Consider the following 7,817-nt stretch of genomic DNA (forward strand, 5'->3'; position numbering starts at 1 on the left):
ATCCTCTACGGAATCGGAATACATCGCCGCCTCATTGGCAGCTCAAGAAGCTGCGTAGATAAGGAAATTCATTGCCGACCTAGGGGTGGTCCGTACCATTCAGGACCCTCTAGAGATCTTTTGTGACAACGAAGGTGCGATTGCTCAAATCAAGGAACCTAGTGCACATCAAAAGACGAGGCACATTGAGCGGAGGTTCAACTACATAAGGGATGAAGTAGAAAAGGGAAAGATATGTATTCGCAAAGTTCACACCGATCAAAACATTGTGGATCCACTCACGAAGCTCCTTGAAAGGCCAAAGCATGAGGGTCATACTTGTGCCTTAGGACTTCGATATTCTAGTGATTGGATATGATCGAATTTTGTATTTGGATACCGGAACAATTGTTATTTTGACTCATCCATATGATTATGGTTTATGATTATGAAATTTTGAGTTATGTTCCATTTTAGCATGTTTAAATCCATGAATAAGTTACTTATTCTAAATGTCCGTAGTCGCTCATATTTGTGGGAACAAATATGAAGGTAAGACTATTATGAACTTGGATTGGTGGATATTCATACGGTTTGAATATAGAGCAAGGGTTGCTGCCAAGGTTCATAGATATTTATGGGATATAAATATTGGACTGACCCGCTCTCAAATGTTACTACATGAAATCCTTTTGATTGATTATAAGTAAATTTGAGTAAAGGCGAATATCATAGTATCCTCCGACCTGAGATACATATTGGGTCTTGATATTCACCAAATATTATACTTTGACTTAGTTCTTCACTGCTCTGAAACATGACAGTACATAAGTCTAAGATCAGGTATAGTACAAGGTGATTGTGAGAGACGTATGTAGTCAAGAGGGGATTTGTCCCTCTTATTCGTTGAGAGTGAGATGTCTAAGGCCTGCTAAGTTAAATCAACAGAGAATAATCACTCTATGTCTCTGGATTTGACATGACATATGTGGCAAAAGGATAAATGATATATGTACCTAAATCATTTTAAGTAAGGGACTTGAAGGGGACGATGTTATTCAATGGCACTTCATCATGTGTAATAGGGGTAGTAAACCGTAGTTAGGCGGTATTTGCTACTTGCATCAATCTTCTATGTATCTTGTGCAAGTGGGAGACTGTTGGACTCGTTATGCCCAAGACACATATTATTATTGATGTGGCTAGTACGTCATGATCCAAGTCGGGTCATACCCAATAACAAGCTAGACAAACACCAATTATATTTGTTTATATATGATATGATCAGTAATAAATAAATATTGACACTTATATTATTTTGAAAGGGTTTCTAAATACAATGTACTTGTGTAATAAATAAATCATATGGATGATTTATATTTTATGAGAGAACATTACATAGTGTTATTTAAGTTGGTTAAATAACAATATGTAAACATAATTAACTTTGCATGTTTCTTAAGTTGGGTAACTTTTAATTATAAAGGTTAACATAACATTTTATAACAAGTTCTATGTTATAAAAATAAATTTTGAATTTGGGCAAGGTAGAGAGAGGGTGCCCCACCCCCCCTTTCTCTTTCTCCTTCCTATTATTTTATTATTGTAAACTTGTTAGTGGAGACATGCAAATGATTCTATTGGTTCCATGGGTGGTGCCATATTTTGAAAGACTGTTTTCATTCTTTCTTTCTTTTCTCTCAACATACCACAACACTTCACAAGTAACAATACAACACAATAGAGGAAAAATCCTCTACACTCTCTATCTCTTCTTGCTCTCTTAGACAGCCAAGAACAAGGAACAAGGAGGAGTTGTCAAGTGTTACTAAATCCTAGCTACAAGTGGTGTTTGTTGGAAAGCATGGGGTATGCTAGCTTGAGGAGCTTCATATTCAAGTTCTTGCCTTACTCATCATCATCTCCTTCCTCTTCCTTGGATTTGAAAGGTAGCTTTAACATGCATGGACTTATAATGACATGCATGTGTTTGATAGTATGTATTTCGTATTTGGATCCGGGTTTGGGTTTTGCATGTGTAAAATCGGTTTTATACATATCAAATTAACAACATTTAAAACTAATTTCCGCTGCGTTTTTCATAAAATTGGGATTTTATGACTTTGATAATCTTGTTAAAACCCAACATGTTCTACTTAGGAAACTAAATCTTAATTAGTGAACCTTTGATTTTGGAACTGCTAGGACCATTTACTCGAACCACAGAGTTCATCGGACTCTCATCACAGCTTCTTATTATTAGTTGTGCACCCGTAATAATAATCCACATTGCATGATCCTCCGAGTGTCTTCAAAGTTTGAGCTTATGGTTCAAAGAACAAAAGTATTTATTATGGAGTTTGGATGACATAAGAGGTTTATTTAAGGGTGTCCCCAAAGTAGGTAGTTTACATAGGCGTTTTAGACTGGACATCGAAAGAGTAGTCCATCCGGATGTGTCCTCAAATAAGGAGCTTTACTTGGATGATTCAATCCAGGTACCAAAGACCTAGCCCTCAATTTTCTAGGCCCACCCTAGTTTTCAGTACAATATTGTCAGAGATACGTGATGATTGAATTAATAACCTCAGCTTCAGACAATATATGGTTAGAATGGGTGAAAGGGATAGATATTGGACAGCGATACCTCTAAAACAAATGGGAAAACTATGTATGCAAATGCATGTTCTATGAAAACATTTTAGAATGACTCATTTGGCTATAGACTAGGTTCCCAAACACACCCTAGTTCGCTATAACCAATGGCTTTGATACCAATCTGTAACACCCTGTCTAGACGGAAGCACAGGCGCTTGACGTAATGCATACCGTAAGCATATGATTATTGCAAACACATATTTATATATGATACCAATTGTTCAAAACGTTTACAAAACATGTGTTAATCAAAATACATATTAAGATTTTAAAATGTTTTAAGTTAATACGATGAAATCCTTCAAAAGGTGGTATCCTACGAGGCACGTGGGGTCCCTACTTGTATTCCACGACTTTAGTTTTAACCTGAAAAACATACTCGAAAACGTCAACATAATGTTGGTGAGTTCACAAGTTTTATAGTCATAACGTAAAATAGTTTTCCAAGAAAACAATAAAAAGATTTGTGTGTTCATAACACGAAAACATTCTTGTTGAAAACGTCAGTAGGAAATCTTTGTTCATAAATAAAAATACGCTTTTCATAAAAATATCATGGATATTCAAAAGACCACAACTAAAAAGCGTTTTCCCTTAATAATGATTAGTAGCAGTAATAATTTAGAGGCTGTAACAAGTAATCGATTCCCCAAACACTTCGGTAATAGTAACGATCTTGCATATAAGTATGATTCAATCCTCATACGTCTAGCTTGGAGTAAAAATATCTTATTATATGAGCCTATATCCAACACCTAACCTATAAATCATATATGCCAAATAATTTTATGCACCTGGCTTGATAATGTGTATCGATAACTTTAGTGGCCAACCATGATTAGGGAGTCAACCCATTAGTCCTATCTGTATAATCTCAGGCTAAGCCGCAACTAATGGCTAATGTGTGAATGATCTCTATGATCCCTTAGTGAATGATCTTACGATCCCAAGGGAATGATCTTACGATCCCAGTGAATGATCTTTCGATCCCTTCGTATGATCTTTCGATCCCAAGTGAGTGATCTTTCGATCCCAATGAATGATCTTTTGATCAAGTGATTGATCTTTCATCCCAATGAATGATCAGTATTTTGTAGTCTTGTATTCGCAAAGAACTTAGTTATATTTCATAAAACATAGTTATAATTTATTTCAAGTATAATATGGTCTGGTGATTGTATAAAAATATGTTTGAGTATGTTTCTCCCCCGGAGTTACAAAAGCAGTAAAAAGTGTAAAAAGGGGGCAGTGAAACTCACCTGGTTGGTGAGAAATTGTGACAACAATGAATGCAAAGCCTCGCCTCTACGTCAACCTATTAGTGTCCTAACATGTATAAGCACATTTTAAGTTCTAGGGACATAATCTCCAAAGTGTATGCCGGTTTATGCAAACCAATCACCCAATAAGTTAGATTCGTTTAGTTCGTTAATTTGGTGACAACCCTTTCTTCATACATACTTATTGTTTCAAACTATATATATATATATATATATATATATATATATATATATATATATATATATATATATGTATGTATGTATGTACGTGTGTGTATGTATGTATGTATGTATGTATATATAAAGTATCGTTTTCACCTTATATTTACTCGTGTCAGTTTCCTATATTCTCGTTTCATTCCCAACGAAACGTTTTGGTCGATAAATAAATATATATACATGTATATAAACAATTTATATATTCGTTTTTGTAAAAATAATTCCTTTACTAGACAAGTATCTTTTTTTATGAAATATATAAAAATATATTTTCTTTTGTAACCTCCAAATTGACATCGTTGGTCGATTAGTTGCGATAAATATTATCTTTCATACATTTTAAATGTGCCCGTTACATAACTTACTCATATAATCGCAAATTTATACTTTGTAAAAAATATAGTAGTTCACGTTACTTTTAATAGTCTCGTAATGAGCCATTAAAAATTATAGAGCACACGCTTTTGACAACCAAAGCATGTCTATAACTTGAAAATACGCTTATTTTCTTATCCAAAATCGTATACAATCTTTCAAAGTGCATTCATCCAACACTACAACTTTAAAAACTATATTTGGCATATCCAATATATCAAGTATATACATATTCTGTCATTCACTAAAAAAAATAACAATATTCTTTTTAAAACGCTTATAAATTTTTCCAAATATCTATGTTTTCCATTTCTTTCACCAACAAATATTATTCAAAATCTTTTATAAATCGTTATTTATTATTTATTTTACAAGAAAAGCCACAATCTATACATAAAAGTATTAACATTTTTAAGAATATTTAACCACCATTTTTGTGTATTCTTCCTTTTTACACCAACTTTTTAACATAGCATTTCATAATCTAGCAACTTCATTCAGAATTACATAAAATAAAGTATGTTTACGTTTGTAGCTTAACTTTTAAACAAGGTAGGTCTAACTCTTTGGGTGAGATCGATTTAAGCATAAACACTATCTAGTTGTATAAAAATAAAATTAGGATGTAGGATTGAAAACCGGCTCGACAGCTTCACGTTCCTATTATTTGTTTTAGATTGAAAACCGGTATCAAGTTTGATGTGTTCAGTCTATGCTTAAAGACGGTAGAGTGTTTCGGACCGGGTTCTATTTTAATAATTAAACGTAGGGGTGTCTCGGGTCGGTTTGGAGCTATAACTGGGTAGTGCGCCAGTGGTGGGTGGTGTTCGGTGGTGGAAGGTGGTGGCTCCCGGCAATGCTTCAAGAGAGAGAGAGAGAGAGACGTGGTAAGGTAGAGAGAGAACCGAGTATCTGTGTGTGCATGCATGCAAACCAAGTGAGAGTTGGGGGTGAGTGGCTTGGTGATGGTGTTAATTTCCGGTAGTGGGTCGCGGTGTAATGTAAGCGGAGAGAGAGTTGGGAGCTGTGGAGTTGGTTGCTGGTGGGTTACCGGAGAGTTGAGGGTGATTTTATGGTGGCGATGTGGCGTTGTGGTGGTACTGCTGCCGTGAAGGTGGCGGTGGCCAGTAATGCGCTGCTGCGGTCGGAAGGTGGTAGGAGATATGTTCGAACGGTTGTGGTGAATGCAACAGTGGGTGGTGGCACACTAATGGAGATGGAGTGCTAGCGGTGGTGGGGAGTGGTGGCGTCGGGTGGTTATATTGTGGCCGATTTTAATTACAAGAAAGAGAGAAAGGGGTAAAGAGATGTTTATTGTGTTGTATGTATGTGTTCAAGCTTGAATGTACGATTGTTTAAAACCATATGTGTTCTCTTATATAAAGATATAAGAAGTATGGGTTACCATAAAATAATACTTCTAATACTATTGGGTGCTGAGTGAAAGTTTGAAAAAATCAAAAGAGGCGAGGGTGATGATAGAATGGTCGGCCAACTTAGGTAGCAAAAGATTCATGTTGACAGTTTTGTAGATATAGTGATGGTAGTAGATATGGATGAAAATGATGAAGTTGTACACCAAGATCTTTGACTTACAGGCTATCACCATCTGTTTATTATTTATTTTATGGCAATAACTTGTGTGTGTGTGTATGAACTGCAAATTGGCCTTTTGCCATGAGTTTAGCAATAAATGATGATGAGATTTATTAATTTAGTTTACATTTTATGTATTCTTTTTCATTTTGTTAAGTAGTTCGATTTAAGTAGATCTTCATATCTAAGGTACGATCTACTTAATGTGTGTGTGTGTGTGTGTTTTTAGGGTTCACCAATCTAAGTATTGGGCAAAACAAGTGTAGGTTCCCAGCCGGATCTACACGAGATATCGCGTTCTACGTAGGTGCGGAATCCCTACGTAAGACGTTACGAGTATAGAAAACAGTACGAGCTAACACATGATACGATAATCAAACACACGTTGTATTCCAACCGTAAACACGTGATACTATGATCACTGAATACAAACTCTCTGACTCGAATACACGAATAATAAAACTTCTGATCAATAAGCCGTAAACAAACAGCTTATATAGACACGACAACTTCGCCTGGCATGTTCAGGCGAAGTTGTCCCTAACTTCGCTTGTCTAACAAGTTCGCCTATATCAGCGAACTTGTTAGCAACTTCGCTTACATACAAAACTCAAATCTAACTAACACGATTACAGACACTCGACACTGAACTACTGACATCATGCACCAACAGACTCCCCCTTGGCAGTAGCTTCATCTCTTTAGCTTCAAACACGTGTCTAGTAATCTTCAATCTTCTATCTTCAAGCATGCACTCATTCTCGAACACAAACCGAGACAACTATTTGATATTTCCTCGCTTCGTCTTTCCAAGCAGGAATATAAAATATCTTCTTATCATTCAACACCTGCAAATCAGCTTGCGATAAGTTTACCAAGTGCATCGGATCGTACACTCTAAGCACCTCTTGTTCATCCTCGTCTTCCATCACTGCCTCAGCTGTCTCACAATCTACATACCACCACTTCAGGTCTTTAAGCACATCCTTGGGCATTAATTTCATCGGTACTTCTTTCAAACACCGGATCGGTTTATACTTCATAATCATCCAAGGTTTTCCATCAGCTCTTAAACCTCTATCCTTGTCTTCAACAAGTTTTCCCTTTTGTGGTTTCAACAGCTCAAATTTCTTCTCTTTTATACTCTCTTTCCACACAATCTTCCCAATGACTCTAGCCATATTATCGTCACTTCTATTTATCAATCCCAATCTGGCTAAGTCTTTCACTTCACATTCTGGCAGTGTATTCAACGATCTCAACATCCTTCTAAAGTACTGAACACCGTCATATCTTTTAATCACGAAGAGCCTCAACTGCTCATCATATATCCATCATATAATCCCTTTCTTCGCTTCAGCATAACCTTTAATGTTGTAACTCTTCTTAAACATTGTAGGGACCGCCGGTTTCTTCGTTTTGACGAACCACTGAGCATAGCCTTCTTTCCATCTAGGCTGCTCTTCCCATTCAGACTCATCACTTGCCATCTCTTTACTCATATCTGCTTTCTCAACATCTGGAATGTCATGCTCAATATTTTCCTCAACTATCTCTCCCTCTTCTATCTCTGTATCAATCACAATCTCTTCTCCAATCTTCTCTATCTCATCACTCGGTAATACATCATCATCACCAACCAAACCATCATCCATCTCCTCTACGTCCACTACCACCACATCATCACCACCAGCTGCAGTTGTCGACTCC

Source organism: Bidens hawaiensis, unplaced genomic scaffold, assembly GCF_021521415.1.
Source record: "Bidens hawaiensis isolate Kalapana, Puna unplaced genomic scaffold, B.hawaiensis_p1.1 tig00052920_1, whole genome shotgun sequence".
Taxonomy (NCBI): domain Eukaryota; kingdom Viridiplantae; phylum Streptophyta; class Magnoliopsida; order Asterales; family Asteraceae; genus Bidens; species Bidens hawaiensis.